The sequence below is a fragment of the Lineus longissimus genome, chromosome 17 (assembly GCF_910592395.1).
Source record: "Lineus longissimus chromosome 17, tnLinLong1.2, whole genome shotgun sequence".
NCBI classification, from domain to species: domain Eukaryota; kingdom Metazoa; phylum Nemertea; class Pilidiophora; order Heteronemertea; family Lineidae; genus Lineus; species Lineus longissimus.
The window spans coordinates 8,670,253-8,696,100 of NC_088324.1; the positions used below are offsets into that span (position 1 = coordinate 8,670,253).

A 25,848-nucleotide genomic window follows, 5' to 3' on the forward strand; every position below is an offset into this window, starting at 1 on the left:
TATCTTGCGGAGCTAGCGCCGTAGCTAGGCTATATGCAGCAGTCTTAGTCCAATATGGTTATATGGGGAACCTGTGTGTACCATCGTGATTACACTGCGATCAGTTTCTTGGCGACGACGGATATTCCAGGAAATAAATGCGCTCAGGTAGGGTTTGTTTACTTTCATTTGTTGCGGTTCGCGCGGACGGGTAAATCATGCGATATGCCTAAATGTAACTGCAATATGGAACGCGCCCTGAAAATATCGTTGTCAATATGTAAATGTTTCACATATGCAACAAATCTCGATCTCGATTTCGATTTTGTAGGTTTTATTTAACATAACAAGGACCCAAAAGTCCCCCGTTTTGGCAATTGGGCATTTTTATGACTTCTATCACGGATTTGTGTATTTTACATGTACTTATTCATATAATACATATCAGTATGTGATTCAATGAATTCGTACAACCACAGCGGTTAAAAATCTCCGCGCTTTCCGAGAAACTATTTATTTTGCATCATCCTTTGACGCGTGCGCGCGTGCGTGCGTCCGCAGTGCCATCATGAGATCATTGAAAAAAATGTGTGCTAGGTAGGGTTTGTTACTTTCGGTTCCGGCATCTGCTCGGAGAGTGATTTCGATTAAACTATGAAATGGTATTTTAAATTTCAAATTACGCACACGTACACCTCCGTCACACGCGCTTCCACCTCTGCCACAGAACATTTTCGAGTACGATATACATTCATGTAGAGTGTTTCCCCGAATTCTAGCAATCTTGAAACGAGGTTGAAAATGGCTTGCTGGTTGACAATGCTAACTATTCGGCTACTTTCAGGACCAATTCCCATCCATCTCCCATTGCCTTCCGCGGCGAAATTGAGATTTGTGGGCCGCTAGATTGGCGGAGCCGGCTTCATTCAAATACAGTATTTATGGAAATGTAACGGCTGAATTTGTTGAGAAATGGGTTCGAGACTGTCTGACATCGAGGCTGTCTGTGGCTTCCAAAAACAGTTGGAAAAACCAAAGATAATGGCACATAGACAAACGCTCGGGCCTTTTCCATTTTGAATGCCATCAAACTCAGAAAGAGGCCTTGGATCCAGGGCTTATATGACCATCCATGAGCATGAATGTATAGGACTAAAAAGCCTGTAAGACCTGGGTACAAGGTATTTTTAAAGTGGTCTGCATCCGCAAACTGTGCGTGATATAATGCTGAAAATGCAGGAATATTGATGATAGATACATAATCTGATAGATGTTAAAGCAAAATGTTGATATCCATGCTGGTTTAGCAGTAATTCTTCAATATAACACGAAAACGATATTCCTCTCAATCATCTAGACTTCGATGTTTTCAAGCCAAATCTTGGTTCAGTACTCAGACTGACATTGTCTTCCATGTCATCAAGAAAATTTTCAAAAAATGTTGATATTTTGAGAACATGTCCAAGTTGTAATTTCGTGATATTTAGAAGAATAAATGGTTAATTAGCATTGATATCGATATTTCGCTTTGGCATCAATCAGATTATGTATCTATCATTACGTTCCAAACTTTTCAGCATCTTAGCGTCGCTCGTGTTTGCCCTGAAAATCCATCCAAAAATAACACAAAATGATATATTGTTATAATTGATCTCTAGACATGTCAGAACCAATAAAACAATGCCAATGTAGTTGTTGATGTCCTAAGATGTTGCATGCAAAAATTCAGTTCAAAATTCCAACCGCTTCATGGTTTTTCAAATATTTGGTAAATTTTTGCAAAATTCCGACAATAAAGCTGCACTTCCAGCAGATATTTCTTCCCTGCCAGCACCCAAGTCGCTTCCTCTGCTTTATGCTCATGCTTTAAGGTGCATTCCCAGGTTAGGGCAAATTTAGCGCAATAGCTTAACAAAAAAGGTCATTTTATAGCTTTATAGCCTTATGCTAGCTGTAGCCTTCAATGCAATTTGTAAAGCCATTTATCCAGGTCTCCTATATCGTATAGAAATTCCGATAACGCTAATTCGCCTGTCTTTGAACTAAGAATGCCATTTTTTATGCGATTATCGCTTTGTACTGGCGCTGCAGCATTGAAAGTTTGCCTAGCAATGATAAATAGGCTTTTTAGAGGCATTTTTACGTAATTTCGGGCCGAGAGATGGGTTCGTCTCAGGTGTGGCTTATTACCTTACTTGGTCCTCTTCGTCCGAAAAGGGAATAGCCCGATGACAGCGCGCCATTACCGAAAATAAAATGCGTTCTTGGGACAAATAAGCTTCCGACACGAGACAAATTAAGTGGTGTTGCTCGACGACACGCGTGTAAATGTTGGACAAGTCGTTATATTTTCTGACCCTAAACCGCTACAGACCCCGCCGTCCTACCTGGCTAGTATAAAATGTAAGAAATGCCCGCAACGCTTCAATTAGCTCTTCCTGCGACGAATCATGAGGCAAAGAGAACGGATTAATCTTTGATCAAATAATTTACGACGAAATTAAAATTGCCAGTGGCAGGAAGAGGTCGCCCACGCAAAAGCAACATCTCGTGTAATTTCTTCGGAGAAAAATTGAAAATATTGAAACCATGTGCGCGTTAATACCAAAACTGGATTATCAGTATAGCTAGCATGGAGCAGCACTGTCGTTTCCCGGGATAGCTCAATGGGCGGGGATCAACTAAATCACCGACCTGCTTTTCCGTGAGAGTTGGACGAGGCTGGCCTTATGCTACTAAAATCTCGCTTTAAACACATCAATCGTCCAAAAGTGACAATATATCACATTTGAAACCCACCTCCGATCCGCAATTTATTTCAATCCATCGCATTCCCAAAGCAACGAATGTCCCTGGCTATTAATTGTCGTTGAAGGCATTTCTTCTCATTAAGATTATTCCAGAGCCGGGGAGCATTAATTAGTACATTTAGCCCGGGGACCCATCATTAGTCTCCATTTCAATGCCTCAACGAGGCATGACGATTCAAAAAGCTCATCCTTTTGATCACGACAGGTCCGTGTTTTAATGGTTGAAATCACGCCGTTCTCGCTTTAATTGGCACCAGTGTGGTTGGAATTGCGTGAAGTTATGAGGGAAATCTTTCTTTGAGAAGGCTATCACTTTTTGTTTCCTTCTAGCTATTGTTCAGTGAGAATATCGCTGTGTCTTAACTTCACATGGCAGAGTCTTTCAAACAAACGACAACATCTTGTTTGCGATGTCGTATGAATCGGTATGGCTTCCGTTTGATTTGAAACCTCAAGTGGCCAAGGAATGAATTTAATTGTAAGTTCTTATAAAGCGCTTTAACAGTACAACTGTACAGTCTCAAAGCAATTTTACATTCATCAATTCGCCAAATCCCTCGTAGAAAATCCATCTTCTGCGTTATTCCTTGGATAAATAATGCACGCTCTGTTGCCATGGAAACGCAAAAAAATAATAACTTTTTTTCAAGTTTAAAATTTAAATCGAATACCAGACACTGAGTGTGTTTTCTTAGAAATACCGCAATAGGCGTAAAATCGATTGCCCCCAACGCGAATAGGGCAAAACAAAAAGTTTTCTAATGAAATTTCGAAATGTATGAGTCTGTATCATATAATATCTTTTTCAAAACACTCGGAGGCATAAAGTGCGTACTACTGTGCTTTTTGATTGAGAAGCTTGTTGGCGCAACAGCATGATGTTACACGGCTGATTTTATTCTGAGAATTTGAGTCAACAGCATTTTACATACATGTAGGCCAGATTTAGATAGGATTCAAATGATCACATAGGATTTGTCACGGTTAACGTGTGACTGTGACATGTCACCGCGCACCGGCGGCGGTTAAGCATATTCCTTGATTTACTGCGGCTTGAAAATATGATATGACATGACACGAGGTGTAAAAATGACATCGTAAATCCTGTGAAGTACGCTCTTTTGAACTGGCGCACAAGCGACAAGGTAAACTCTACAAAACTCTACATAAACTTTATACCCCTTGTTTATATATATGGATATGTCACTATGTGTATGTCCTTTTCAGCCGTAAAGGGTAACTCGTGTCAAATTTCACCATATGTTTTAGCTGTTTTTGACAAATGACTACGTCACTTTCTCATAAATCGGTAAGGTTTTCGAATCGAAATGCACATTTTCTAGAAATTGATGGTTTAATCCCGCCCGTACGGCTCGCTACGATGCCGTTTTCGTTGATGACGTCACAACATGAACATTTTCGCGGTCGCGGTGGTTTACATTCAGCGATTTTATAATAAATCTAATCAAAAATGGAAAATTTGAACTTTACATTTGTGATCAACAATTAAAAGCGGACGTATTTCCGCAAAGTTGTAAATCACATCATAGTATCACTTTAACTGACATAGGCACGCAGAAGCAGATATGCTATGGGTAGCTCAAACGTATCTCTGGTAGGATGCAAGATGTATGTCTTCTCAAAAGAAATCCCGACAGAAAAACAGCAGAATATTATGTTGACTGTTCCTGCACAAAACGGATGCTTCTCGGCATTATCGGGAGGCACTCATGTACGTATATACTGACTGACAAGTGGAAAGACTGAGACACATTGCACAACTGTGACATATACTTCGTTTCCTGAAGGTACGTGTCGTTGCCTGTTGTCGGAAATGCAATAAAAAAAACGTGTGTTTGATATCAAGAAATGCTTAGAAAACCCCCCAAAAAGAATCGACTTGATGACGGCAACAAGAGAAAAAAATCATCTCGTTTTCGGATCAAAATTTGAACACCTCTATTTGCAAACATTTTTGCTTTGCTTTTCTTTACGCCACCCCACTGCCTCAGCAACGCACCATCAAGGAACCTATAATAGAACACTCCATCATAGGATGCGTTTATTAAATTTTAATGGCTTTCCCATGGCTTACATTGCGCCAAATTAATCCCGACTTGAGCGTCAATTTGTTGATGCGGTTCATTCGTCATTTTCCCGCGGAGATTTTGTTATCTTAGAGTAAACGCCATCATTTCTGGGCTTAGAAATTGTCACGCGAGTGATGATGCATTAGAGTCTAGATTGGCATAATATAAGGCATTGTTTACAGGCAAAAGATATACAAACGCCGCCTCATTCCAGTGGTACTTACCATCTGTCGGTGTATAAAACTAAGGCATCGTGCCTGGATTCTTTTCGGGGAATGTGTAGCGCTGTACGATGACACACAGCGGCTATACGAACTAGTGTTTGTCTTTCTGTCTCCTTTTGTCAGATCACGCATATCCCGCCAGCTCCAAGAACAAAGAAAGTTATAAAACATGGAATGACTATAAAACAACGTGGAACTCGTTGCTTGGATAAGGAAGCTGACTAAGGCTCGGTGGCATTCTCAGGCTAGACATTTCGCGGAGCGTCTCATGGGCGAATCTCCAATGTTAAGAGCCAACTCCGGTAAGCCTATCTCGCCCGCCGCTTCTCGATATAGCATCCAGTAAAATCAACCTCGAAAGCCTCATAATGGACTTTCTATGGCATCTTTTTAAAAAACGTTTTTTTTTGAAATAGTGAAGTTTAGTGCGGCATGACCTACTCGCGAAATTCGCAAACATATCCTGCACACGCAATTTTTCTGTTTCATAGAAATAAATTTATATCGTCATGACAAAAAAAATCAATATAACCTCAAAAGTAGATGTTGAGAACGATTATTTATAGATATCAAAGTCCTTCCCTCAGATTTTTATTTTATCGATACCGCCATGCCTGAGGGAATCAAGTTGAAACACTGCAGTGAGAAGGAATATATCATTAAGTACTATATATTGCACTTAATTGCTGGGTTAGCATCGAACTGACCAGGCATTCTGCTACATTTAACTGGAAGAAGATCGGACAACTCTAGTCATTGACCTTTATCCGGAATAAACAGATCTTTATAAGGAATAAAGTTTTACACTTCGATTATAAGGAAACTCAATATCAAACGCCACTTTTTATCGCTTTGGTTGAAAATTTACAAAGTGGCTGCTGCTCCTTTCGGACAATTGCTGATCAAATTCTAATGCTTCTTCTTTCCTGTCTACGTGTCTTTCATGTACCCTTTAGTTTTTTCTTAGTATGTCCACAGTGGTTAAAAACTGATTTTGATTGTAGGATGACAATGATATCTTTTCATCTCGGCAATTCTCGTCGTAGCGAGCGCTCAGGCCGGAATTCCAGAAGCGCCGGAGACGCGACTGTCTCCAGTGTCTTCAAGGATGTTCCATAGGTTGTGCCAAGAATTACATTGGTTGTGTGAACTGGTTGTTAATCTGCAGGTACAGGACGTTGCAGTATAGGTTTGTACGGGCATTGTCCACGTGTCAAAGTACAAAATCGTGTTGTTTATCGGCGAACTGATCATACAAATCAATTTGCCAAACACCTATTGATCTCGGCAATATACTCGGCGATTATTTGCCAGAGTGGATACAAGGTTATGGTTTTCCGCCTTTATTCTATACGATATCATAATCACAAACGGTTATTGAAAAGGACACTTGGTCGCTAAAGGGAAATTCTTTGCTTGTTATCCTGTTATGAGTTCATAAAGGTCTACGTTTATGCCTTGAGCCACCAAGCGGATTCGGAGACTGATTTCGCTAGAAAATAGTACGAGCCATATGTTTCTGATAACACTGATTACTTGAGATGGCTGTATGAAATCGGCGAAACGTGATGATTTTTCTAGCCGAGTGAATGCTAATATCTTTTCATGAAGGAGCGCCCCCGGTAATCAGTTCGCAGGTTGAAGTGGCGGTGTTCAAGCAAAGGGCGGGTCTCCCGTGATGGTTCTGAGCCAAGCGGTGAGCGGAGGATCAGAAGCCGCCTTAGGGGCACCGCGGTTTTGACTGATCTTATTTGATTTACTCAATCAAGTCACCCTACGTGTTGCTTTTGAGAGTGGCTTGGTAGTCCAGGTTTTGGATTGGACACATTCCCGAATTCGAAACTGACGCATCATTTGTACCTTTTCATATTTTGATTGCCAAGAGTGCATTGACTGAGGCCGAAAGCCGAAGACGACTTCTATCTGTCCGTAAATACATATCTAAAGCATGTTGTGATAGAATCCTTCCCTCCTCGTCCAGGATAGCGTCTCCTCAGTAACTAGAATAGGCGCCAGACCGGAGTGACGGGCAGATAATAACTAGGTTATGAAAAAACATGAGGAGAAACCAGCCGACTTAAAAAAAAATAACGCAGAAAAGTAGCAACTCTAATTGACGCGGGGGCGAAATCCCTGTGGATGTAATCGCATTAACGGCAGCCATGTCAACTGCAGAGGTCACATAATCCGATGAAGACCTTCCCTTCAATTAACAAAACTGCCTGCTCAAGTTATCCGGCCTGGCGAAAAAAAGAAATTTATGGATAGTTGTGATTGGATCGAATTTGTAAATTTAATTTGCTGTCGGTTGGAGTACGATTTAGTGGTCGTTAGGCGTGAGGGTCCCGTATACCATTAAATCTGCTGTACATTATGTATACAACGGCGGTACACAGACGATCATGAATATTATTTTTCTGATAATTTCAGTCAAGCCCAGTTTTTGAGGGCTAGCTGGCATACCCTTTGGAAAATTCCAATGATTCTAGTAACACGTTCTTTCGTCAATCACGTCTATTACGGTGAAATATGACCAATGATGAAAACCGATTTACTCAATCAAACATGTATACTTAGCACATTAGGAAGTAGACCGGTGTGCAAGGGATAGTAGTCCTAGGGCTGATAGTCCGCGTAACAATAGCCCGCATTGCTAAATGTTTTGGTTAGCGTTAGCGGTACAATAGATCATACTGCTTAATTGGTCAAATACAATGCTACCGGACTATGACTCAAGGGTGACTATATCTGCTGTCACACCGGTCGGGGCCTTCCTACCAGCTCATTTCGTCAGTCTCGGCGTGCTTATAAGGACGTATGGACGTTAAATCAACTGCTGATCTAAAGCATGTTTTAGCCTGTATCAAATTCTCTAGATTGCATTATTCGACAGGACCTCTTCGAGAGAAGAGTGGACTAACCTTCCAAACTCGTTTAACCATTACATACATGTACACAGAAGAAAATAAGCTGATGGCGAAGCTTTGGACAGGTTACAAGGTGAAATGTCCTTTAGTAATACGCCTTTAAAAGCGAGCGCTGAAATACATCAATAAGAATAATGATATACGGTACATGTAAGATAGACCAGCAAAGCCATCTAGTTATACTTTTTAAGCTTTTAGAAATCGATTTCGTTTGATTTTTTTATTTAGCTTCCGTTGATGAACTTACGATCATGTTGGGCGTTAACCTTCGTGCTTATATAAACACCTGTAGGGTTCAGGTCCAGGTACGTAAACGTAAGCGTAAACGTTAACAATTTTAATAAAAAATCATTCTCTTTTAGAATTAGAACTCATTTCAGGTCTGAATCTTGTGTTAAACGGTCATCACTGCAATATCTCTCGTTACGACCTATTTATACCATTATAGTAATGTTCAGATCCCAGTGCGCAAACGTTTATTTTCTGGATCATTTTATCCACAATTGCATTCTTGGCGGAGAAAAAAATTCTTAGGATTTTCTTGGTGACGTCGGTTATATCATCACATTCGAAAAGATATTGATCGAAGTGATAGTAGCATGCGAGTAAGTGTATGGTGCTTCGCCTAAGTGAGGCACCTTTCTCACTTAATATAAGACTTTACAACAGGCCTACTTACTCGGAAAATCTTCCATGAAATAGTTAGCTCCTAGTGAGCCAATATCTTGATACATTTTCTGAATCCCTTTTCCGAGTACATATTTCCATTAGCGCTGAAGTTATTTCCAATAACGCACTCAAGGTAGGCCAATGGCTGCTCAGAGGAAACCTGTCTGATAGTCCATGCAATCTCTTGGCAAGTCATTTGCTCTTCGATCAGCGCGCTTTGTCCTCGAACAATAGCCGCGAAGGTAACGTATCGCCGATAATTGGAAACCTGGCGATCTCATTTTGCCAGGATGCAGAGCCTCTCAAAGGGGTGTCAGTATATACTCTAAATTCACCGGTATAAGACCGGTTCATTAATAACTGCGAAATCGAAATGAAGGCCTATCCAGAACATGGGGTCATGATTACTGGACAGCATTATGTCCCCAACATATTCTCGCGCAATTTCGTCTGTTTGATATTCAGAAACGGTCTTGCAACTGGAGTATACTCCTTTGAAGACTTTGAATCAGCGGAAGTTCGACCAAAATTTCCAGATTAGCAACCGGTTACGCATGCACATGGTTAAGTATCCTTTGGTTTCAACTTGGTTACCTTGGTTACTTATCAATGCGCATGCGTAACCGGATTTAAAATTTAGAAATTTTGTTCCGAGTTCCGCCTACCGCGGTGTTGATTCTAAGGCCTCAATGGAGTATTTGGCTCCAGACTAGCACCATGACCCTGGCTGAGGGTGCGTTATTGGAAATACTAGGAATTCCTGCAATGATCCACATGTTGTGATTAATATTCTGCCTCCAGCCTGCCTGTACTATATCTTCAGTCCTGTGGCGGAGATGAAGTGGGGAACATCGGACAAGGGGAACAACAAAGCACATGGGAAATATACAGGAGCCGAGGAACGGAACCCTGCATAGAACATACATTATGTTCTATGATAGAAGACTATGTATTGGGTGAACGTAGACGCCGGGGAACATAGATACGCTCCCCTTTCCATAGCAGTTTCTAACGGAGGAGTCATAGTAACATTCTCCAGTCAAGCAAACAAAATTGACGAAGCTGACGACCGTTTTCCAGCAGTTTGCCTCTTTGCTACATGCATATTACCGCCATATAACAAGTTCACGGCGTGCTTGAGCACTCATATTTGCGTTGCTACATCTCGGTTCATTACCTAATGGCTTCTTTTTGTCATAACTGCCGGTGATCAACATCGGAATATTCCCAAGATAGCAGTCACGCAGTTCTTTTACTGCCATGCTCATTTGCTATGCTGCATCGTCTGGGGACTGAATATGTTATTCTATTGACATGACGTCTTCCTTTGCTTTATAAAAACCGTGTATTATAAGCAAGAAAGTTATGATTTGAAAAAGTAGGATTTTATTTTAAGATCTTGCGTCAATTTGTATTATGTTTTGCCATCTGGGGAAATAAAAAAGCACACCAGTTTATGGTCTTATTTTTCTTTGTTTTCATTTTCATTCGTGTTGGCAATTTCATGAAAAGCAATTTCTGGTTTACACAGTTTACACGATTTAGACATAAAAGACACCGGAAAATGCTTCACTCTATTTCAAGGATGAAAAAAATCTAATTTTTTTTTTCACTTGTTTTTTTCTGCTCAAAAATGAAGAAACATCATCAACCCAAAAATTTCGCTATGAAAATTTTTCAGAATTTTTAACTTATGAATAAGTTCAACAATTTTGGCGGGAAAACCTAATCATGCATTTTGTCCCCGGATTTTTAACTAAGCTCTGTACACACTGACAACATTTTGGGAAACATGTTGGCCAACATGTTGTCCAGGTGCGATGTTATCGAAAATGTTGGCAGTGTGTACAGTTCGGAAACATTCGGTAACATGTTGGCCAAATGTTGCTCAAATGTTGTCGAAATAATACAAAATCAATTTTGTTGCCGAGATGCTAATGATGTTGTCGAGTTTTATCCAATCAGAAATAGGCCACAAATCACATGATCTACCTTAAGCCATGTGATGTAGTCAAAATGGCAGCCTCAAGCAAGGAATGGTTACTGAGTGAAGTTGAACAACTTATTGCAGTATGAGAAAGTTGTGCCTGTTTATGGGATGTAACATCCAGGGAATATAAAGACAAGAACAAAAAGAAAGCTGCTATTCTAGAAATAGCTACAAAATTTGCCCCATGCTGGTGTCTCATATAAATCCATGGTCTTGTCCACACTCGTTTCTCCGCTGTTATAAAACGCGGATTTTCTCATCTTTACGTCTTCTTCGCCGTCTTTCAATCAGGATACGTAAAATTATGGCAGAGCCACCGACAATACATCTTCTTTTCTTGGAATCTTCGATTGTTTATGAATTTCCCTCAAAAATATTCCCTCAAAAATCCTCATTTCTCGGAAACATTCGACAACAAGTTGCCCAACATGTTGTCGAATGTTGTCATGTGTATACAGGGCAAAATTTTCGATAACATCGCACCTGGACAACATGTTGGCCAACATGTTTCCCAAAATGTTGTCAGTGTGTACAGAGCTTCGGTCCCATGAGTGGTCGTGTTACCGTGGTTCCACTGTACTTGATAATATTGGCATCACTCATTCCCTAGTACCCTTCCGCCGCTCCAAAAGACTGAGAAACGCGTCTCGGAGAGTATCGAAGAGCTGTCATGGCAATATGGATTTCATCCAATTTTAGCCTCCCTGTTTGTGCGTTTGGCAATATGTTTTTGCAACAAGATATGTCAGGATAGGGATTAAGTTTTTCTCCGGATCCCATCCTAAACATCGCTGGTAATCGTATTCTCGTGTAAGTGTGTTTATATACAAAGGGATGTGCATCGTATTGCTCATGTTATCTTGCTTATTCTCCCGATGCTTACAGCGAGTGTCAGAAAAGATGCCAGTGTGAAGCCACTATTGGCCAATACCGAGGCAGACTCACAAATGTAATGCATGATTCTGCACGTGATAGAATACCGGTCGCTCCAATAAAAACTCGCGATTGGGTGTTATTCAAAACCACGGAGGCAAACTGAGTACGGGGCTTTGTTACCAAGCTGTCGGCTGCCCAATCACCTTCAACGCTACTGTGTCATCAAATTTAACAGAAATTGTTTAAAAAACCGACGATATTATCAGATTTTCTGATGCTTACTACCCTAAGTGCATTGGCGTACAGTAAGTCTCCAGCGCCACTACACTGCGCAATTTAAGTCCGAAGTTGGGAATACTACATGTAACTGCATGTAGCTATTGTATTTCGCCATGCAAAGCGATATTTTTACACCAAAATATAAAACTATCTCTTGGAAGTATTGACGATGAAATTGTATCGTGCACTAACTTTTTTCCATTTGTTGGCGAGATTACCCAGATGCATTGGCGGTACCTCTAGGATACAATGTACACGATGGTTTGATTGAAGAATGAAGCTTCATAAATATTTCGGCCAATGGCGTAAACCCGAGAGCGGTGTGTGCTGTGCAACAAACGTGAATATCCCGCATAGCCTCAAAATACCGGATGGACATCACACTCCGTTACGAACTGACCATGCATGCAAAGGAGCGATCATCGATGATGCTGAGAATAGAAAATCTTGGAACAAAAAGTTAATCTCACTCTGACGGGGACATTTGCAACGTCGGCTGCTGGCTGCAGCTGAGTGATCAATAAGATCAAAGGTTACGGCATGTGTCTCGGCGGAACCTGAGGAATGACAGCCGGGGCCGGTTAACATATAGCATGTGTCTTGGCGGAATCTGTAAGAAGTGCCAGACGGCCGCCAGTTAGGGCAGTACATGTCTTGGCAGAACTTCTCAGGAGTGAGACAGCCGCAATTCAAGGCAGCATGCATGGGTCTTTGCGGAACTTGTAAGAAGTGAGAGCCACCGGTTAAGGTAGCATGTGATATTGCGGATCAGCGACGTGGGTATAATTTTAATCGGTTCGCTTCGGGTTGTTTTTCCAAATCACATAAATTGTTAACACTAGATGGTTTGATATACATATGTACAGTATATAGTATCCCATGCTACTTCGTCTTATTATCAAGCAATCATGAAGCCTGGCGTTGGCTAGATTCCCGAAACAACCACCAGAGTGTAAACAAACGGCCTCGGAACCCTCCGACGTGTTGGATCTCGGGGACTTGGGGAACCAAAAGAGTAGACGCGTGTCGTTTTGTGATAACCTGGACCAACGACCATCTCCACAGGTCATCAGAAAGTCTCTCTTCAGTTATAGATTTACCTCAGAACGTATCACCCTGTGGATCGGTCACTGAAATTAGTATTGATGTTCAGAATGTTATCAGTCGGTCGTCTTCGCCTTGGGCAAACCGAGAATAAGACATACCACTTGACTCACAGCATTAGAAGCAGTTTATGAGCCGCAGCATCCAACTGGCCTATTACCCACAATATCCTTATTGGCACCAGCTCAAGATGCCGAAAAGTGAGTTTCTCAGCGGAGTTCTTGTTTTGGAAAAACATATATGCATGTAGTTGCATGCTTGTCAGAATATCTGACTATAGGGCTCTAGGTCATCAGAAATTTTCTTGTCTATAATAGATTTACCACAGATTGTATCATCCCCACTGTTGATCCGTACGAGTAATTAGTATTGATGTACAGAATGGTATCAGTTGAGCGTCTTCGCCTTGGGTCAACTGACAATAAGACAGACAGCTCGACTGGCAGTACATACATGTAGATGTTGAGCAGTCTGATGTATAAAGGATATTGATCAGCTTATATTGTTATCATGTTATTCCTTGTGTATCATGATCAGTATAATAAGAAAACTGCACGAGTGGCTGATCCGAGTATCCAGATTGCACGAGATGATTTTCTTCGGCCTGGAAGCTCGAGACCGCAGACAGTTGTGTGCCTCTAAGACTGAGGCGAACGGAGAGAAGAGAAAGTAGTCAAATATCATATATACGCGCATAGCATCAAGATATTGACCGCCAATGTTTTTAAAAAAGGGTCTAGCCTGCCATACAGTTCATAATTTTTTCGTGATTTCGGGGATTATATGGATGCGGTTCTGAATTATCCTTTCAATGAAAGTCTCTCCTTGCGTCGGATACATGGCTGTCACTAATAAGGCTTCGATATAGCTGTATGGTAGCCGTTGCAAGTGCCTTCATTCGAAGCAGTGTAGGACACAGGCTGCGATCTAACTTTTGAGAGCAAGACAGCTCGAAACATATGTTTCCCTCACATTGACTCGATGTCGCTATTCGCCAGATACCTCCGGAATACGAAGACTAAAAGGCGACACTCTTCTTACACCTTGTATCGACTCTCTCCTTCTTGTAATTTTTTTATCCGAGCTTGGGGTAATAAGATTAGTTAGCTGGGAGCTATCGAGTTATCATCAGATGCCAAGGGTGCATTGCATAGTGACATAGGTGGTGTACGTGGCAAGCTTGATGTCGGGGCTTACAAGGCATTGGGGTCCAGGTAGGGGAAAATCTGGGCTATTGTTGGTAGGGTGAGCTTTCCGCCAGATGCATGGGGTGATCTTGAGCGCGGTATGCGATATTATGTAGAGATATTGATATGTGGATGATAAACATGTAAAGGGTGTTAAAACAAGGCCAGTGATACGGTTAACATAATTTATTTAAGATAATTACAGCCGGAAAAAATGTTACCACAATAAACTATATGGAACCACAGTACATATTGCGAATTCACTGACCCTAGTGACGCTGAAAGGGTGGATGTCGTCCTGGGTGCCGACAAATGGTACATTCGTACCGCGACGGTACGAATACTGGTGCCGGTACTACATATTCGTACCGCGACGGTACGAATTGTGAAAGTTGGAACTATTCGCACCGTTGCGGTATTCGATCGCACCGTGACGGTACGAAATAGGGGGGGGGGGGGGGGGTTATGCAAAGTGCTGCTCATCATTGGTAAAACTAGGCTATATTTTCATTTTTTATTTTAATTCAAGTAAACAGTTTACATTTATTATAAGGATGTTGTTAAAATGTAAATTATTTTATTAATGAATCCACTTTCTAAATTTAATGGGGGGGGGACGTTTTGGCAGGGGGACGTTTTACCTGGTAAGCGGGGGGGGGGGGGGGGGTATAGCAGTTTGTATGTTAATTTAGGCCTACCAGCCCAGGGTTCATACGGTCATGGAAAACCTGGAAAAGTCATGGAATTTATTTTTTTTTCTTCATAGCCTTAGTGAAAATAATCCCTTGAAAAAGAAAATGTTGTCCAAAGTCGTGGAAATATGTGCAAATGTTCATTCTAAAAACAGAGCATGGTTGTCCTCACAAAATATCTTCACTTGTCACTTTACTGCAGCTGTATCCCTGCTACTGGTTTGTGGTAAATTGCATCAAAAAATTAATGTTCTTGAATTTATGGTTTTTGGCATGGAGATGTCATGGAAAAGTCATGGAAAAAATCCTTCAGCCTAGGGGGAAGAACCCAAGGCCTACGAAGTACCTAAAAAAAATGTCCCTGCCCACAACTGAATATTCGCTAAATATCAAAGGGGCCACGAAGTGATTTGATGATGGTCTATAATGATGATAATTAATCCATGTTGACTGGGCCGCTTGGCTATGGGCTTCGGCATTGCACAGCAAGGGCCAGGGTTGGGTAGATGGGTAGTAGCAAAAAAGACATAAAATTTTCTACAATAGATGTGGTACTGTGAAAATGACCTGCCCCACCCAGAAAACGGACAAAAAGAATAAAATGACCTGCACCAAGAATTTTAATTTTTGAAACAGAATAAAAGAAGATATAAAATGACCTGCCGCACCCTGAATTTTAATTTCAATTTTTAAAACAGAAAAAAGAAGAGATAAAATATTTTCTTCTCCACCCAGAATTTCAATTTTTGAAACAGAAAAAAAGAATAGATAAAAATCACCGGCCCAACTTGAATTAGGCCTATAATTTAACAGAAAAAAATAAACTATTGATTCCTCCGTCACAGAGAGTCGAACTTCAGTATCCTGATTACCGGGCCATCCCCTTCTCCGTTGCGCCACGGCAATTAGCTATGTTGACAGGCAATCATTTCGCATCACATCCGGGTATTCATACCATTGAACGGCGGAATTTGATTGGCTGACGCTGACGGTGCGAATAAACATTTTCTGTCAAACAATTCGTACCGTCGCGGTACGAATAGCCAGTCCCAAGTTTCCCTTTCGTTTTATCTCGCGCCGTGGTACTTGCGGCATTAGCAGTGCGCGAAATAAAAAGAACAGATAAACAGAAAAAAACGCGTTTAGGCCTATAGGTCTTTGAAAGCACATTTCGGATGATTTATTCAGAAAAGGTATGTAGGAGGGATATATTCAAAGAATGAAAAATTGTGTGGTGACAAAATGAATGGATTTGCTGCGTATTTTTATTTTTATTTTTATTATGGTTATCGTGACACGTAAACTCCGTGAGCGTGGCGCCAACCTCGGTTGTAGGTATAGCAAAAGTGTAGAAGAAGAAGCTGGGTGCTTTTTGTCTAGTGTAATGGCACCCAGGGTGCTTATTGTCCAGTCGATCTCGAACCTGGGTACCATTTGTCGGCACCCAGGACGACATCCACCCTTTCAGCCCTAGTGACTGTATATATGTATACATTGTATATATATATTGCGTGTGAGGCCACTTACAGTTATTGCCTGAAACATCCATTTATCCGGTCATTTGCGTGTATCCGAATCTGAAAGCCACGCCGGAAATGTACCACTTTAGTTAGAGATCTCGCCATCTCCCTGATTTCATGTTTTTACCGAGTGGTGCTAAAATCAACGAGGTGTACTCTGGTGATTTACCCAGACTGTGTAAAGAAGAAAAAAACACATTTAGTGTCAGGTGACTCTGAACAAGTACATGTAATAGTAAATCGTTGAATGCTCTGTGGTACCGTTATATATTGCCCATGTCGGTTAAGGCCTATTGACGCCCATGAAAGATGTTTCGTTGTCATCATGACTTGCCCTGAAAACCGTTTGGAAAGATATTCGAACAATGGGAATTTTGGCCGAGGTGCGAGCAGGCTTTGTTAAAAGACAAAAGACCGTGTATTTGGCAAAGCCTTAATCCTTTTAACTGCGAGGTACGCCGGGGCATAATAACGTAATGGGTGTTATTATATACATCAGAAGTGCCGTAGGCGATTGTCCTATGATCTTGACCAGTACAATAACAATAAAGAATCCATCTTCTATTGCAATAATCAAACAATTATCGTGGTGTTTTATGGTCTGGCATGGTCATAAAAGCTCCGTGAACGCACTAACAAGATGCATCTTCGGCCAAGTGGGGACAACTGTTGCATTCATGTTACCATGACTCCTAGCGATAATATCTATCTATATGTCACATCATGTCATGTCAGCGCAGTTGCTGTGAATAGGGAAGATTCTTGATAATCTATATACAGTATCTATATGTACTATAATCTTACATGTTAAGTTTACTTCAGTCGGGAGGGCCCAAGTTGCTTTAGGCGGGAGATGTATTGCCAAAAAGGTGTCCATGTGTGCTTGTTCCAGGCGAAGCCCGACAACAAGTCATTAAGCCTGACTGTTTGCATGGACAGTCTCAACCCAGAGATGGTGTATGGATTAGCCGCTGGGCAAACCCTGAAGATTATGAGGGCGTGAGATAAAGAAATCCGAGACCAGAGCTAAGTACGGCTGCTACCTGATTTTTATTTTGTGATACGATCAACGATATGTTAGCATCATCCCGGACACATGGAAAAAGTACAGCTAACACTTAAGTCATGTATGTAGCATTCCGCCATCTACAACATTTGCAGAACAAGGTCTGTCCACAAAAACGTGACAATCTTTTAGATCAGTTAGAAAAAAGTTGACAAGAAGCGAGGAAGACTAATAGCTCTACCCGGAGTCCAAATGACCCGTCCAACTCATGTTTGCGAAGTGGTATTTGGCCGTGTTTTTGCAGGATAATGACCGCCTACAAGTACACGAGTGTCAGCTACAAAGTACGTTCTTGGATGGCAAAAATAGACAGTATTTTAAGTCGACAAAAAGCGAGGAAGACTAACAGCTCCACCGGGAGTCCAAGCCGCTGTCTCGTGTTTGCGAAGTTGTAGTGTTCATGCGGTTTTCGCTGTTTACGTTTCCACGCGAAAAACATGACTGTCACCTCAATTGGAATCATTTATCCATTCTTTGGCAGTATTCCTAGTCAACAAAGGGCGACGAAGAGAAACAACTCCAGCGGGAATACAAGCCGCTGCCTCATGTTGGCGACGTGGTAGACGGCATCCTGCAATCTTACTGTTAGTGATTCAACGCGAACGTATCTCAAACGCGGAGTTAGCTCCGTAATGTTTTTTTTACATACAATTGTTTTGTGTGAAATATGAAAGAAAAGCTACAATAAATTATATGCCAAAAGAATTTGCCACTTTTATTTTCGTAATTTATTTCATCAGTCAAATTAATACGGTGGCTGGGAAAGGACATCACATGATTTTTTTTCAACATGAATCTTTTTTAAAGGAAATATCTCGATCGATGGACTTATTATCTCGATCGCTTGAGATATTATCTTTTTTTCTTCATGAAACATCGCTGTACATGTATTGAATGCAAAGTAGTAGAAATATACCAAGCTAGTTATTCCCTCTCACAAGATATGAAGACTGATGAATGGAACCCATGCTCAATTTACCCATTATATCACGGATGTATGAGCATGATTGGATGATTTCTTTCGTGATACGATAAACAATACGTTTGTATTGACTATTCACGTCAACATGGTGAAGACACTTAGAGGTACACATACAGTACCTTGGTAGCATTCTGGCGGCTTCTACATGTATTGGCAATAAATAAAACCGGCATTGGTGTGGCAGATTCAGCATTGTCAGAATGGTCGAAGGCAACCATCAGCCCGCAACTTGCTTCACATGCATTTTCTTCCTCAACCAAAAATAGATATCACACCATCTATATAGTTGCACACGAGACATTCTTCTCAACGGACAACAAGTTGATTTATTGGAAATGAATACTGTCAGACTGACGTGTTTCTTCCGCTTTAAAATCCCTGGCGAGCAATTCAATTTCACTCCTTTAATAATATATGACTCTTATGAATTTCCCCCGGTTTAGTTCAGTAGATTTGGTTCTTAATAATTTTTTCTTTGTTTGGTGAGTCTTAATTTAGGAAAATGTTTGTCACGGCTGAGGTGACAGATGCTCTTTTTCGGGTCAGCACTGAGTCGAGCATCGATTATTGTTGACAGAAATCTACCATATTTGTATTTTCCTATACATGTACATATAAATCACCAACCTTACTACATTTTTCACTAATACAAAGCTGAATATCGTTCATGCAAGTTTTTCAATACGCTATAGTCACGGAGTAACTGCGTGCATGAGAATAACACACGTAATTCATAGAATTATCCGACTGGTATTTCGCATAATGCCTGAAATTCCCTCCTGGGCAGTGAAATACGGCCATCTAAATAATGCATCTTCGCGATTTGCAGGCAAGCGAACTGGCTGCGATATACTAGTATATCATCGAACAACATGAGCAAGCGCAGAATGTTTGGGATTAGCATCGAGAGTGCTAATTTATCGTCCCTTAAATCTAAGTCGAACACGGGCTGGTCACGTTTCTCAACCTATCTATTTTCATCCCCCAGCCTGGTAAAACCTCGCGCCTCCCTGCGAGATCTCATGATATTTAGGTGGTCGATCGCTCCGGTCAAAACGCATTGATAACGTAGCTACAATCCAACCTTGTTTCAGCAATTGGCGGAGGCGCAATGACTTGGGACGAGGCTGTTTATCCCCAAAGGTCGTGGCACCATAAACGGAAGTCAGAGTGACGTTTCATGATACCAGAAATCCCGGGTTGACAATAAAATCGCGCCTTCTTATTAATAATGCACAGTTCCAATTTTCGAAGTGGAACACACGTACCGACATATCCGATTATCTTATTGGTGGAATCGGGGGCGTCGTCGTTGTGAATATTCTACTAAGTGCATTACTGAAGAAAGCAGGTACTATATCTTGGTGGATTGCAGTTAGAGAGAAAATGCAAGATGTCCAGCGGTCTGACACATCAACAATTCAAAGGGGGACATTGAATTAGTGTATACTACCAATTTTTCGCTCCTAGTTGTATTTGCGATTCGGGATAATAAAAAAAAAGGATATTTCGCAATGACAAAATTTATGTCCATTTTTTCCACGAAAAATTTCTTCGCGATTTTTTGTTTCGCGAGTATGTAACGCCTCCGAAAAATTTGGTCTTTTACAGTACTTTTACACTGGTCCATACTCAATGTCTAAATTTAACTTCTCTTTGCAGGAATGGATAGTGTTTTGAGGGACACTGAATACTGTTACACCGGTGTATACGTATGTGACTCCTTTATTCCATTTTTCTTTGTAGGAATGGACAATGTTTTAAACGAAACCGGTGCTACATAGATTTTCAAATGGAATAAGCATAGACTTCGGGATTCATATTCAAGACATGGGATAGCTCGCTACAATTGCATAGCGGTCTTAGCGTAGTATTGTTAGCCTAGTTTTGACGGGACTTTAGCGGAAACATATAGTCGTGACAAGGAATAATTGTACTTGGAGGCTATGCATCTTGCTGTTATCTAGAAATGGTAGAATTATCTGCGTTCGTCGCTAGTGTTTGTGTAGTGTGTTTGTGAAATCAATTACACGCGCTGTTCCGTGTTTTTTGCCTGTGACATTGACTTTGGTTGTTAAGTAAAAATAGTGGAACTGACTCAGATAGGACATCAAACTAGCATAAGGATCTACCTGATTACGGTCGTGATGACGTACATGTATCATGTTATTTAGAAATGGAATAATTCTGCGTTCGTTGTAAGTGGCTGTGTAGTGCATTAATGAAATCAATTACACGCGCTGTACCGTGTTTTTTGCCTTAGGTAGGTAAGCAGAAATAGTAGAACGGCGGACTAATACGGAACATCCGAACTGGTGTTTGGATCTCCCTGTTTATCTTCGTGATGACATCATTAGACTACTTGCTCTTTATCAGTAACTCTGCCGGGCTAATGTGACCAGATCTCTGTGACGATTCGTTGCAATTACCGCGCACGCGAAACGGGAATATCCGACTAAAAGTAGCCTCCTCTGTTACAGTTTCCAGTGAGTGACCGAGTGGATAACGCGGATTATTTTAAAAGTCTGAATACTTTGCTATTTTGAGTTAAGGTGTCATAGACAGACTTTCAAACAGCTTGCAAGTCAGTATAACTCTGTTAGTGACTCATAAGAGCTAAGAGAACGTGGTCATTTCCAAGTATATGCAGGCTACCAGGACTGATAAAATTTAACTGAATTCTGATAAAGAATGATATAAAATTTAACTTTTTGCCTTTGTCAATCCTTAAGGTGATAACTTATTACAGAATGGGCTGGTTTTAGTTGTTATCACTACAAGGACCTATTCAATAGTGTATTGTTTCAAGAAAAGAGTGTATCATAAGAAGGATTTTTAAAAATCGGGATAGGAAGTTCATCGTATTACTGGTAGGAAGAGGACATATATGAAAAAAAATGAATCGCTCGGGAGTGTCCTGCATATATGAGTAAAACGAACCTCAAGTATCGTTTTATATAATCAAATGCAGAAACAGGAATTTGATTATAACGCAGGAAACATAAAGTTGATATCCACCTCTGTTAAATAGATTTGAATCTGACGGTAACAGTGAAATATACAATTTGCTATAGTGGATAGTTGATCATATTCTGTAAAGATAGGAGAATTTTACTGTTGTTTTATCCGTGCTGTAATGTTAAGTAATTTTGGACCATTTGTGTACTAACTGTTTTTATAGGGTATATCAGTGTTGTGAATGAATAGCGTGACAGTATTCAAAGGAGGAATGTATTATATACATCTACAACGCAAGTTTCGGTGATACGGATAATATATAGGATAATAGAATAGTTTTCGCTTATCGTCGGGCAAAATCCGTTGCTTGAATTAACTGTTTTATTATATATAACAATGTATCGTCAGATTGGGCCTGCAGATTGAACCGGATTTTCGTGCAAAGTGTACGCGTTGAAAAGGACTGGCTCCAATTCTGAGCCCTGTGGGACACCAGCATTTTTGTTAACAGCCGTTACGCAGCTGGATCAATACGTGTGTAAACAGTCAAGACATTGTTTACGAATTAGGAAACGGTTTGGAAGGTAAGCAAAGCAAGATGGCCGAAACTTCAGTCTAAAAGGTGATTTCATGGCGTAGAGCACATGTTTTGCAAAGCTAGCATTTTTTACGCTGCATCTCACCGGCTTATCTGTTATGAGCAGCGTCAGCATCTTTGAATACTGCTGACACAAGTGACAGACGTATGCTAATTCGTCAGGCTTATATCTCATCAATCAAATCCCTCCTTCTTTGTGTTCATCTAACCAAAGAATTGTGTCTATCCCTTCAGAGAAAATACGGTCAATATCATGACATTTTCGTTATAATAGAAGAATTTCTGGATGATGTTCAACTGAACAAATCACGGGCATAAGTTATCAGGCCATTATTCCTGAATCATTCATCAGTTGTTTCCGTAATCTTTGATCATACGGAAAGAATTACCCGAGCGGTGTATTTTAGGCATTCAGAACTAGCTTTCGATGGAAGCCATATCAACATGGAAGACTCGTCATGCTCTTCGGGTTCTCGAAAAAGCTGATCGGCAGTTTTACTAAACGGGTTACCGAAACAGGAAAGCAAGTCAGCCAAATTCACTTATGACAATATTCTCGTTCCGATTTCATTTCCCACGGCTGAAAAACATGTCGTTTTTTAGCAACAAAGCTTGATTTGAAGAGAGACGTGCATTTCATGGAAAGGTACCTGCATATTGAGGTCTTCTTTCGTCCCCTTCGAGACACATCTTTTCTTAGAAACTAAGCTTGATTTGAAGAGAATATTGTGCACTTCATAGCCAGAGACATCCATATTGAGACCTTCTTTCGTTCTTTCCAAGACACATCTTAAAGGTTCAGGTCTCAGAAACAGCCGGTTGATATTTTTTTTGTTTTTTTACCTCGCCGCTTTCCTTAAGCAGCTCTGGGGCATCTTTGGAGTAAGAAAGGTTAGGATTTTGATTCGGAACAAGAACGATGGGTTTCTCTGGGTATCATCAAGTCAAGTTGATTGTTTCAGAAGTTTTTAGGCGTAACAGACATAAGACTCACAGTTTCATTGCACTTCTGGCAACGCGATATCCGTCTCAAAGTTGCCAGCTTGTTCGCGTTCTCCGATCAAAGTTGGCAACAACCGGGGAAACATTTTTGGGATTGTGAAACACTCGGATGTTTACAGATATCCTTTGTTCACTTTTTTTTCTTCATTTTCAGTCCTATACTGGCGTGATTTTCAGGTAGTCATGACGATGGCAGACATAAGGCTCTTGGTTAAGCTAATTCTCGTGGTGACGTTTTGAACTTTCACCGGAGATGAAGAACCATTGAAGACAGATATATTGCAGAGCTATACTCAGGTAAGACATTAGGAAAGTATCATGCATATTGTGGGCAAACGAGTGATCATTATCGCTGCGGCCTGCGACAATTATATCAGCGAAGAGCGATTAAAAGAGCGCTCGTCTGCAGGTGAAGCCGATAAGTGTCTGGTTTGATGTTGATCGAAGGTGGCAGCGATCACCGATTCATGTCGCAGTCACCCGGTAAAAAGATAAAAACAAACACCAGTTTAATTACATTTATACTAAGTTAATTATTATGAGATTATTGCCCATATACAGTTACAATCACCAGTATTTACATGATAAATAACTATACTTAATCATAAACACACTCCTTCATGCCTGAAGAATAATAGGCAATTACTTGAACAGGAATCTTTTTTCTCATATCGTCGGTGAATTGACGCGAATAATGCGTATCGCATTGCAGCGACAATATCATATGAGACACTTATACACGCATATAATGGTACTCCAGTTCACCTATCTAAGACCTTTTCCGAATATTCAAGAAACTGGAAATATCATCATGCACATGGTCGGGATCACATGCTATTCGAAATGTCCAAATTTGATAGACAACGCTCATGCGACACCAAGTTTTCCGATAGTCTTTACATCCTGTTCCGGCTTGCTCTTTGTGTCGATGTCGTAGCAGTTAAGGAATCGGTCTTATATCAGTGAAACTAGAGTATCTATCAGCAGCATGGATAGCAGAATAATTGTGTTGCGCTAGCTATGCTATTATTGTCAGCATGTTTGCCAAGAGCTATTATCATCTGCTGATCAAAAAGTACCCTCATGACAACATTTTATCAGCATTTGCACTGTTATGTACTTGTATATTGTTTGATCGCCTAGATGAGGAGGCATTTTCTTGAATATCAGTTTATCGAGGGTACCATATTATATTTCTCTGTTGACAATGTGCCAATAATAAAGGCCTACAATATACTAACTTCGATCTATGATTTGACGCATCAACTGGTTCATTGTGTTCAGCAGTTTTCATGTATCGTTAGTTCATGTAAATGCAAATTTTAAATAAATGGTAAATATCTCACAAAAAAACCAACGAAACAAGAAGAGCCTTAAACATCTCGCAACAAATTCAGCAACGTACCAGGGTTGTTGAGATCAGTGACTTACATTGTATGAAGGGTCCTTATATGTATACGGATCGACATGAACACAAAATTCGTCTATGCACCGAAGGATCCGTGATAAGTTGCTGTTCCAGACCTCCTGACGTATATCAGGTTTTGCCACTGAGTGTGTTCCCCTGAGAAATTCGAATTCATTGCCAGCGATACTTCAGGAGGGGATGTAATATTAGATTCAATATATGGTATGGTCCTTGTGCGGCTATCGAATTGCAAGGATACAACTTTAGATGAGCGTTTCATAGCTCTCTTGAGAAATCATCATAAGTCTAGGCAACTGTGTGAAACTGGTATATGATAGGATATTTCTCCGAGCATTGTCAAACACGAACCAAATCTTGCTTGATATACAGCATTGAAATGATGATTTTTTTCCTCTATTCCTTTTCAGGGCAGGCGATGTAATGCTTCCATTGTGGACGTGTCGCCATGATATCTACAATTTTAGTACGGCTTCTTGTAGGTTGTTAGAAGAATACCTTATGGAATCGTGGAGCATTATAACGACACAAATTAGGAGGGACTGTACCTGAGGGGCCTTCCTGCTATCGACCGCGCCTTCGGAAACTACTTTGGTGATATATATCTCCATTAAACAATGGTTATGTGACTGATTATATCGCCTACAACTCAGTCACGTTTTGATAATTAGTTTCCCTGTTGCATCAAGTTAGGCATTTAACCGCTCAATATGTTGGTGTTTTAGACATCAGGTCCGTTACTAAGCACAACTGGGTTCGTTGTGGGTCAAAACGAGAGAGACGACATTCTTGCATAATATCAAGTTGAGCCAAGCGGTGAAGTGGTGCCAGTGACGTATTGATAGCAGCACAAACTGGTCGAATTTCGCAAAAGGTTCAAGAGGACAGCAGTGCTAGAAACACGTGGGACTTCTCACTGAATTTGTTTTTAAAACTCCATTTCAAATGCTTGGTCGTGTGACGTAACTTATGTATTGAATGGATTGACACAGATTTGGGCGTACTCATTTTCAGTTCAGTTACTATGACCGTGTTGAAATATGGTATGTTAAAATCGTGGAAAGAACAGAAGTATTGCATCATCTGGTTGATAACATTATTTGTATGGGGCATCGCTGCGGTAATTGATCATTGACCTGGCTGCGGACCATCAATGACATGTGCATCAGAGTTTAAAAAACTGTGGATACACTACGTTAGAAGCCGTACATCACATAGTGTGGATATTTCGGTACAGATTGATATGTCTAGATGAGGATTGGACACACTAGATTATGATTTAGAAGCCGTACTATCACATAGTGTGGATATTTCTGTACAGATTGATATGTCTAGATGAGGATTGGACACACTAGATTATGATTTAGAAGCCGTACTATCACATAGTGTGGATATTTCTGTACAGATTGATATGTCTCGATGAGGATTGGACACACTAGATTATGATTTAGAAGCCGTACTATCACATA

General features: G+C 40.6%; 1 long non-coding RNA gene across 1 annotated transcript; it reads left to right on the top strand.

The window, feature by feature from the left end:
- The first annotated feature begins 42 nt into the window (after positions 1 to 42).
- On the top strand, positions 43 to 25,547 carry LOC135501157 (uncharacterized). Its single transcript, XR_010449568.1, has 4 exons — positions 43 to 147; positions 20,142 to 21,937; positions 23,108 to 23,250; positions 24,790 to 25,547. It is a non-coding gene; the product is annotated as an uncharacterized LOC135501157 (long non-coding RNA).
- Positions 25,548 to 25,848: the final 301 nt, after the last annotated feature.